This window comes from Vitis riparia, chromosome 18 (genome assembly GCF_004353265.1).
Source record: "Vitis riparia cultivar Riparia Gloire de Montpellier isolate 1030 chromosome 18, EGFV_Vit.rip_1.0, whole genome shotgun sequence".
Taxonomy (NCBI): domain Eukaryota; kingdom Viridiplantae; phylum Streptophyta; class Magnoliopsida; order Vitales; family Vitaceae; genus Vitis; species Vitis riparia.
The window spans coordinates 14,147,316-14,158,270 of record NC_048448.1 but is presented as its reverse complement, the minus strand read 5'-3'; the positions used below and the strand labels follow the sequence as shown (position 1 = coordinate 14,158,270).

The 10,955-nt window shown below is 34.3% G+C and overlaps 1 long non-coding RNA gene across 2 annotated transcripts; it reads right to left on the bottom strand.

Moving 5' to 3' along the window:
- LOC117906199 lies at nucleotides 1-10,313 on the bottom strand. Of its 2 annotated transcripts, none has more exons than XR_004649780.1 (2): nucleotides 9,501-10,313; nucleotides 1-338 (listed from the first exon to the last, which is right to left on the bottom strand). It is a non-coding gene; the product is annotated as an uncharacterized LOC117906199 (long non-coding RNA). The 2 variants fall into 2 exon arrangements; XR_004649779.1 differs by lacking the exon at nucleotides 9,501-10,313 and adding an exon at nucleotides 564-921.
- Between the last annotated feature and the right edge of the window lie 642 nt (nucleotides 10,314-10,955).

The window sequence follows — 10,955 nt, the reverse complement described above, 5'->3', positions numbered from 1 at the left end:
TGTAGACTACTAAAGAGAATTACTATGGAACTGGGAGAAAAGCCCTTCATTTGTAATTTCAACACAACTGCAAAAAAAATTCACAACACTATAGAGACTCTAACACCAACTTTCTGTGCTTTAAGGTACAAATGCTATGTAAAATAACAAACGTGAGCCATATATTATCACTCAGAAACAGAGAGAAATTCTTAGATTTATTTGGCAACCTTCTCGAAAACAGCTCTTGGGAACTCAATTCCACAGTGATTATGGACTTGTTGAGCAGTATCCTCCCCTTCCTGTATCATACTGGTCTTCATAATCAACATGGACAGATAAACCTAGAGCCTTCCATCCTGCAACACAAAAATGATAGGCGGTCAGGAACACAGATGAGTAGACCCTTCTGTTTGAAGGTTTTTCAGTTACCAATTCCATGGCTGGAATTCAATAAAACCCCCAACTTATAGAAACTGAACAAAGTTCACACACAATCACAGAAATGAAGAAGGCAAAAGGCAAAAGTATCTTGGCATTCAGATATAAAAATAGGACACTCCATATGATAATTTTCTACTCACCGTATTTAACTCCTATTGTTGTGTCCTGTAGAATTGCAGTAGTGGCCATAGAGAACATAAGCAATAGAATTGCTACAAATATAGCTGTCAGGATGACTTTGGAGGCCTTAGAGAAATAAATCTTTGCCATGCTAACTTCAGAGGATGAATATATAAGAAGCTAAAGAAAACTAAAGCTACAGTGGGATGAGAATGAAGAATTTTAGTCAAGGTTGAGTATTTATTCCAAAAACACGAGGGATTTGGAAATGCTGACTATTAAATTACATAATAAGAAAATCTAGGGTTGTTGACTGTTTTTTTTTATCATGCTTAGCACACAGGACCATTCGAATGTATTCCAGTTTGGAAGAAGAGTACTCTGCCTCTTGTTGATAAGTCAAAAACAATATTTTGAACAATACATGGAGAATCTTCTGGATATGAACAAGAAGTTATGAGTAAACCAAAACCTTGAGAGCTTTCTAATTTATATCTTATAGTAATTGGGATGATTATAACTTGTTTGCATAGACCCTATTCCTTGCACGTAATCTAAGAATACTTTTAAGCATTTTAAATCATGCACTTCTAAATTCTCATTCTGATTACTCCTTTCTTTTTTTCTCACTTCCTTTTTTCCTTTTTTGGTACAAAACAAAGGGACTAGGCATAGAAGATCTATTAGTCAGCTCAGCTCATAAAATCTACTTGATCAAAAGTATGCTAGTAGTACTGAATCCTGATTAGTTTTTCTTTGAGAGGAAAGGCTTTTCCTAGGAAATGACCCCTTTAGTGTTCTTCCTTCTATGTTTTGCATATGCATTATCTAATCCATGATCCATCTATGATACACAGAAGATAGCTCTTATAGTTAGGCATAAGGAACAAGGCTTCTACATAGGAGATAGATGAAAACGGCTAATAAAAATGATGTTGCCATTAATAAGTGTTGGACCAATCTCATTATCTCCGTCAATTTTAACATTCTGTCAAAGAACCAAAAAAAATCTGATACTCATGCAGAAAAGTAGGTTATCAAGATGATGTTACAACCAATATGTGACTAATCATGAACAGCCAATTGTTGTAGAAGAAGAAAAATCAAAAAAATAAAAATAAAACAATAAATTGTCTGTGTTGACTTCTCTAGAAAAGCAAACTGTGCCATCTTGAGATGAATCCGTTTACCAGGTCAACCATACAGACAGTCACCAACTTCCAATAATTGTTAATAGCAATTGGAAGGAGTATATTTATTTATTTATCTATTTATTTTTTTAATGGCAGTTGAATTGGGTATATCCATACATATAATACCAACAAGTTTAAAAACTAGACCTTTGAGATGAACCAATTGACCAAGTCACATGGCGATCGATTTCATTTTCTTTTAACAGCGTGGAAATGAGTGTAATTTGTTAATTTGTTAATTGCATTTACTTTTGAAGGATTAGCTTTCTGCTGTCAATTTCCTTTGTCACTCTCTTTCACTAACTAGTTTCTATAAATATTCTTAACTCATTCTGTATAAGCTTAAACTTTTGTGATAACTGATAATTTAATATGGTACTAGAGCCTTGATTCTTAGAACTCTCAGGTTTAAACTTCTATGTTCGTTTATTCCCCATGCATTTGTTTAAAAATGTTTCACTCCCTGCATGGTTGGAGATGTGTGCACAAGAGGACGTTAACTTAACATACATTTTTTACTCTTTAACAGTAATAAAAATAAATAAAATTTCTTTTTCCTTTTCTCTATAAACCCAATTTTCATGGGTTATCCTCTTCTACACCTCAGGCCTTAACTTATGCTGGCAACTACAAAAATAAACTGCAAAAACCTTGGCATTAATCAAAAGTTGAAGAAGATTGCAGAGAACTTACTAATGCTGAATAAAAAAACCCACCCCCCATAATCACAATCCCAAATAACTCCAAACCACTCCTTATCCTATCTTAAATACTAATTTATACCTAAGCATACTAGCTTGCATTAGTCTGGTTAGCTCACAAAATTTATTCACTCAAAAGTGTGCTATATTGAAGTTTGACTATTTCGTTTAGGTTTTAGAGGAATGATTTTTCTTAGGACATTTTTCCCTTTTTTTTTCTGATTTACAAATAACATGTATATATAATGGCACCAAAGAGTACACGATATATACAATCCTGATAAATGACAGGGTAAGGATAGCTCTTACTGACTTAGAAATAGAAACAAGGCTTTTGAACCTGGGATGGGGAAAGGTGGCTAAGAAAATGAGGTTGCAACTAAGTGGTAAACAATCAAAGTCAACTTTTAAATTCTGTCAAAGAATAAAAAAGAATGTTTCTTGTGAAGAAAATAAGTCATGAAGATGATGTCACAAGAAAATGAGTGACCAATCATGCACACACAGCAGTTACAGAATCTCAAAGTAGAAAATAATTAAGAGAAGAAAAGATTTGTAGCAACTTCTTATCTGGAAAGATCCGGCTGTTCAATCTTGAGATTATTCGATAATTCACTCACCTATGTGGACTGTTTCCAACCCAGTAATTTTTATAGCAATTGGAAAGGGTGTATTTGTTTAGTTTATAGCACAGCACTTCCATTGGGAAATAATATATGTCGAGAAGGTTAAGCATTAAGATTCAAGATGAATACATCAACTTTATGATTGCATTTGGATGAGTACAATTTATTTATTTATTTATTTATTTAGTTATTTAATGGCATCCAGTCAGTCAGACTCCAGCTGTCAAGTCCCTCATTACTATCTTTTGATATTCTAATTCCTGATGCATGTAGCTTTAAAGAAGGTATTCAAAGGGAAAACTATGCACAAGCTTAAGCTGTCATGCTCCCTGGGTCAAACACTAAATAGAACCCATATTCATTCAAACAATTCATGACGATATGCCCTGTATACCAGACTCACCAATTGGTCAAAGGAGACGAGCTTTCTTGGCATAAAACAGGGTCAGTCTTATGATTGGGGCAATTCCCTCATTACTATCTTTTGATATTCTAGTTCCTGAAGCATGTAGGTCTAAAGAAGTATTCAAAGGGAAAAATATGCACAAGCTCAAGCTGTCCTGCTCCCTGGGTCCAAGGCTAAATAGAACCCATATTCATTCAAACAATTCATGACGATATGCCCTGCATACCAGACTCACCAACTGGTCAAAGGAGACGAGCTTCCTTTGCATAAAACAGGGTCAATCTTATGATCTGGGCAATTCAGTACTGTCACACAGAATGACTGCCTATTAGAATTATTATTATTTTTTTCGCAAAGGAATCTTTGAATGTTTACAAATATTGACAAAAATAAGGCCAAATTTTATATTATGTAGTCAGATGACTTGGAGAAGTGATTATGAGGAAATAAAATTATTGTTTAACTTTGGATAAAAGAGAGAACAAATCTCCCTTTGTTCAATAAACTCAAGTTTTCAAATATTCATTTTGTGGATGTTTAGGAATATCAATGGAAATAACAATAAATATCAATATTCACAAATTTTTAAAGAAATGATCTAAATTACATACACAACATAGAAATTGAAATTGAAACTTCAAGAATTGCTGATGCATGTTATAATGCAAAATTTAGACTGAATATTAATAAAATAATATAGACATGACAAATGTGTAGTATGTAGGGTGAGAGTTGTGCATGATGACTTATATGTATGAGTTGTAAATTGGTAAATATTCATATATTTGACAGAATAACACTAAAGCTGTTTATTATAAACGAAATGTGTAACAGCAGATGGAATTTTGATAGCTAACTAGTATATATAAAATATAAGTCTGAATATTAAAGTCTCATGAAATATTATTATTCTTAAAAGCAGATAGCATAAGGAGTGAAATCCAGATCAAATCAATTATCATTGATATAATATGGAAGAGATTATGAAAGTTTGAAAAGAAATATGGAGGTCCAGGAGATATACCACAATGTATCAAGGACATTTCACGAATTTCACTAAAACAAGGAGAGAAATTAACAGTCTCCAAAATATTAATAATGTCATGGAAGTATTGCAAAATTTACAACAGGAAGATATAACCCTTATATTTTTATTTGAGTAATGCAGAAGAATGGAAAATTGAACTGTTTTGATTTCTTTAAATCATCTTCAAGCCTTAACTTAGGGTGATAAATATGTGCGTAAACTGCTGACAGCCATACATCTAGGGCAAGCCCTGCAGTCCATGATCCTCATTTCAAAAATGAAAGAGCATCTCCAGATTTCATGGCTCATCCTCAAGGTTCAAATTATTCTAGATTGCAACATGAACAGGCCAGGAGCTCTTGTTGCTAACACCAATACATGCACTTCCATCTTTGAAATCCACAGCCTCTGACCCTCATGCTGCTCTGTCAGTCTGGAACCTAAATTCATCTCACAGTACTTGGCATGGTGTCACTTGCACCAATTAAGGAACTCATGGCTGGAACCTAAATTCATCACACTGTACTCATTTTGCTTGGTTCACTTTCCTTGGTTTGGTGTACTTCAGCTCTCTGGTATCATATCCCCTCAACTCTCCAACCTCACCTTCCTGCAATTACTCAATCTTTCCAAGAACTCATTTTATGGTCAATTCTCCTGGAGTTTGGCCAGCCCTCACTTGTTCAGCATATTAACCTTGCACAAAATTCCATTAATGGTACAATTCCAGTCAGTCTCTCTAGTTATTAACTTATTATAACCTTGAGGAGATTCATTTACAGTACAGCCACTACTAAAAAGCTTTCTTTTGAGCGGCCATTTGTCAAGACTCAAAAGTTCTCAATGTTGTGTTAGACCAAGGTTTAGTTAACCTCGTGTTTTAATGATAACAAAACAAGGTTTGGATCTAATGATTATGTTTAAGTGTGATACACAAGAAGATCTCCTTGTAACCATCAAGAAAAAGATACATGGAGCAAAAGAGGAATTCAAAAAGAATGAAGAAAAGGTTTATCAAGTTTATCATTAAGATACCTTATGTAAGATGATGGGTGCACAAAGTTAAGATTACATATTTTTGTTAAGCACCAAAACATTATCCATGAGTTTTAAATCGGTTTAATAGTTTTATAATTTGGATAAAAATCATTTTGAGTATGTACATTCATATGGGCCTCAAGCAATACATGAAAATCTTTTAAGGTTTCTTAAAAACATTTTTTACTTAACCACGATGCTCTCAAACCTTGAAAATATCTCAAAATATTGATTAAGACTTTGCTAAAAGGTGATCTACATTCATATGGGCTAGTTAAAGGTGGTCTTGGCCTCAAAACATGCATAAACTTCGAAAAATATTGGATTAGAGCACATGCAAATGACCAAGCGATCATCCAGTTGTCATTTGGACATTCAGGTGGTCATCCACTTGCTCTATTTTGGTAGTTTTAGCTACTAGAAGTCATGTGGACAGCCATGTGGACAGCCATGCGGTCATCCGCTTGGCAATGTGGATGACCAGGTGGACATTCACATCTACTTTTTTGCCTCCAACGGCTCTCTACACCTCATTAAATGCTCCAATGGCTCTTTGCACTTCATTAAGTGCTCCAACGGCTAGCATGTGGACGACCATGAGGACATCTAGTTCTAGGAGACTTATTTCTAATGGCTAGTTTAACCTTTTAGCTCCTTTATAAAAGCTCTATACTTCATTTATAAATGATAGAATACTTCTAAACCATTATTTAATCACCTTTTGTTAGAGTGCATAATATACATTGTGAGCCTAAATCCTATAAGTTTAAGCTTTTAGGAAAATTGGTAATTCAAACTTCAAAATGGTATCAAAGCCCTGTTTAGAGGGAGATCAAGTGTTCGAACCACCAATGCATGTTTATTTACCTAATTTATTAAGCCCAAGTGTAAGCCCAAAAATAGAGGCTACACGTAAGGGAGGGTGTTAAGAGTACATGATATATCTTGTGAGCCTAAATCCCACAAGCTTTAACTGTTAGGAAAATTAATAGTTCAACACTTTTGAGCCTTACAAAAAAATTTTTGAGAGCATTGGGCTTAAACTTATATTTCATTCTTAGTGCACCTAATCAATTCTAGTTTTCTTTGCATCCTTAAGCAAAAATTTGTAAACTAGAAATTTGTATTGAAAAATTCATTTCTTGTAAACCTTGTGAGTTGAGCTCAGGTATGGGGTATCACTCGAAGGAAAAACCTAAGTGTGAGGTATCACTTAGGGTTTGTTAAGTATGGGATATCACTTGGGGAATTTAAGAGTGAGACATCTTTTGAAGAAAATTGTAAGTGCCCATTGGAGCCTTTTAATCCAAGTGTAAAGCTTAAAGGCTTCATTTGGAAGCCTTGGTATAGTGGTACCCCAATCTTGATTGAAGCCAGAGGAGAGCAGATGTAGGCCAGGATTGGGCCAAACCACTATAAATTGGAGTTTGCAATCTCTCTTCCCTAATCTCTTTAATTATTGTTCTTTATTTTTTTATTATATTATTACTTATATTGTTACTTGCATTCTCTAAGTTTAAATTTGTAAAAAGTGATCATCACCTATTTACTTTCCCCCTCTCCAGGGTGATTACCTTATGTTGGTATAGCTAGATCTTAACATGCTGCAGTGACTAATCTTATAGGTGCAATACCTCCTACATTTAGAAATCTCACCTCTCTTGCTGTTTTGAGACTAGTGAGAAACCAATTCTTGGGTAATATTCCAAATGAGAAGGGTCATATCCGTAATCTTCAGCAACTTCAGCTCTTAGAGAATTTCTTAGATGGTGAGTTCCCTCACTTCATCTACAACATTTCCTCTTTGATGTGAAAAACAAAGCATGCAGGTTGAAAAACTACCCGCTGATATTGGCCTTGTTCTACCTAATCTGAGGGAACTCTTCTTATCAGATATCACATGATGAAAGGACTCATACCCATTTCACTATCCAATGCTTCTCAAATACGAATCCGTGACTTCTCTTCTCTAATTGGTAACATAAATAATCTTAGAATCCTAAATCTGGGATGGAACAATCTTTCTCCTACCACCTAGCTAAATCTTCAGGTAATTCATTTCCTAACAAACTTTACCCCATTGGAGGTTCTATCTATTAATTCCAACCATCTGACAGGGAAACCTCCAAGTTCAATTGTGAATCTTTCTATGCATCTCCAAGAATTTTGCATTGGCTACAATTTCCTGACTGGTAGCATTCCCTGAGGGCTTTCAAATTTGAAAATCCCCAGGCCTTGGACATACAGCAGAATGACTTTGCAGGTAAGATATCAACTTCTATAGGAAACCTTCCTCTGACACTACAGAAAATTTTAGCAAATGAAAACACTTTATCTGGAGAAATTCCAGATACCTTTGGCAAACTTATGTGATTACTTGAGCTTAGGATGGGATATAACCATTTCTTTCCTCAAATTATTGGGGAGTGCCAGAGTCTAAGGACATTGGATCAAGCCCATAACAAGCTCAGTGGCAGCATACCCAAGCTGCCCCAGTTTACGGGCGTTGTTTTTTTTTTTTTTTTTTTTTTTTTTGATAGGTAAAGAAAAGATCTATTGAAAAGAGGCGTCAAAAGAGCGACTCAAGATATACAATACCTATACACCCACCGCCAAACCAGCCAAAAAGTACAAGTAAATAACCGCCAGTTTACTGGAGCTGTGATTGGCACAAAAGGCTCTAAATGGTTCTTTGCCCATCAAAGTTTGCAGTTTGGAAAATCAAGGTACCCTGGATGCTTCTGACAACCAATTGTCAATAAGCATGCCAGCAATAATTGGTGGTCACTTAAGTTTGCATGATCTCAATGTAGCAAGAAATAAATTAGGGGGTTCAATAACTAATTCAGTGGGCAAATTATTGGCACTGGAGAGATTAGATCTTTCTTCTAATAGTCTCTCTGGCCCAATCCCGGAAGATTTAGAGAGTATGTATTTGAAGATCTTGATTTTTTTTCTTTCAATGACTTGGAAGGACCAGTTCAAAGAAAAGGTGTCTTCATGAACCTTACTTTTTATTTTATATGTAATTGTTTTTTCATTATATTTATTATATATCTGCATATAATTGTTTCTTGCATTCAAATAGTTTAATTCTTTCTAAAAAAGAGACCATCACCCTATTAAATGACCCCCCACCCTCTCCCAACTCCCCTCTAGGATGATTACCTTAGGTTAATGTAGCTAAAATCCTAACAGATTGTTTAAACATGAGAGAAGCCTAGACAACATTGCATAAGCATTAAAGCTATTCTGCTGCACTTGTGAGACATATTAGCTCAATTATTGTGCCTCATTTTATTTAATTTCTGAATTGAAAAGTTGGGATCATTTTTCTTTCATGGAAATTTCTAATTAGGAACATTTTAGATATATGGATCAACTGAGTCTTGATATGATGTTTATTGACCCACTTGTCCAGAATTGTTTGAAAATGTAAGAAAGCATCTGTGGCCTCTCCATGAATGTACATTTTAAAACCAAACAACAATCTGGTTGGGGTTAGAAACTGACTCGCACACTTAAATTCTGTTGAAAACTAGAAAGTAAACCCTTTAGATTGAAAAAGTGGTAAATCTATCACTGCCCTTCACAGTTATCAACTCCATCATATGATACTAATTACCCAATCAGTGGTTCCAAAAATTGACTGATCAGATAACAGTTTAAGCCATACTATACCTGATAAACATGGCATACCACATATTAACCCAGTTTTTTTTTAACCCTACACTTTCAAGTTCTCTACAAAATATTCTTTATGGGGTCTTAACCAGACTAGCTCCAACACTCAAATATGCAATGAACAGAAGAAAACATTTGCCTTAAACATAGCGCATAAAGAAATATAAAGTAAGCAGAGTACTTCAACTGCAATAAGACCAACCCAACAGCATAGCGCATAAAGATTGAATTAGCAAAAAAGTTAAGACCCACTTACTATAAATATTATCAGCTTATGATTACCTCATAAAAGATTCATCTGCCACCAGAAAACACCTCGTCTGCTGAAACCCCTGAAACCTTTCATTTCAATGTCCTTGCCAGAAACGGAGAAACCACAACGACGTCGTTGTGTGAAAGCCCTTGCACCCACCCCATCCTTCGAATGGAATTCACAACAGAACCCAACGATGACCCACAAAATTAATCTATTAGGAAGCGTAAAACGCCAAACCCCATGTTCAAATGGGCATCTCAGTCCGTGACAATCTTCATCTTCGTTCGAAGAAATCAACTGCCCTTTGAAGACCTAAACACAAGGCTCCAGCCTCCATCAATGATTGAGCAACACAAACATAATGTTGTAAGCTTCATTTTTTTAATCTAATTTTGATTTGCATTACGAGTATCGAATGATTTGGAAGTCGGCCACAGTGGAGAACGGTTTGCGCTAATCCAAGACGCAGGACAGAAGATGAGCTCAAATTCAGCACTGAAACTGAATTTGATTCTTTTTTTTTTTTTTTAAATACTACTGAAAACACGTTTACTAACATGATCGAAAGTTGTTTCGAGAAATTTTCCTTCAGAATAGTACTTTTCGAATATTTTTATTTTTTAAACATGGATTGAATTGATTAAAAATTGTGCATATTCATATTACATTCTCTTAAATTCCTATGGAAGGGAAATAAAAAGAACAAAAGCAATCTCTAGAGAATTGATTATTTTGGTTATTTTGTTACTTTGGAAGTTCGTGATCAACCTAGCTTCACCAATGTTAGAGCTCACGATCCTATAGTGTCCTCGGGAACCTACCTAGAGTGTCCTTTGTGCAGGTAGGGCCAACACGTAGAGGAGATCGCGAGCTCTAGCAGCGGTGAAGCCAAGCAGATCACGAAGTTCAGTAGCAACACATTCTATCTGAATAACCTTTTTAATAATACTATGTTTGAACTGGCCCCAAAGAAACCAAATGTTATTTTTAAAGTTGACTAAGGTTATTTTTGGTTTGTGAAAAAATTTTGAAAGAAAATACTTGGAAAATAATAAAAAGAAAAAATATAATAAAAGAAAAAAAAAATTTAATAGAAAAATAGATTTAAAGTCACTAAATTATTTTTATATATTACCTTAAACTTATTTTATTTTTACAACTCATTGATATAAAAAAATTAAATAATTTGAAAACATACAAATTTATAATTAATTTTAATTATATTTAGTTTTCTTGGTATTTTCATAATACAATTTCCTTAAAACTTTTCAAGATTCAACATAAACTAAAAATTTTACAATTGTTTAAATATTTTATTTGGAAATTCTTTGAGTCTAAAAGGTACAAAAAAAAAATATCACTTTCAATATATGGAGTTTTGACAAAAAAAAAAAAAAAAGGGACATTTAAAAAAAATCATAAAGTAAACTTGCTTCTAAAATAATGTTCAATCTAATACGTCTATGTCACGTAGGTCTCTA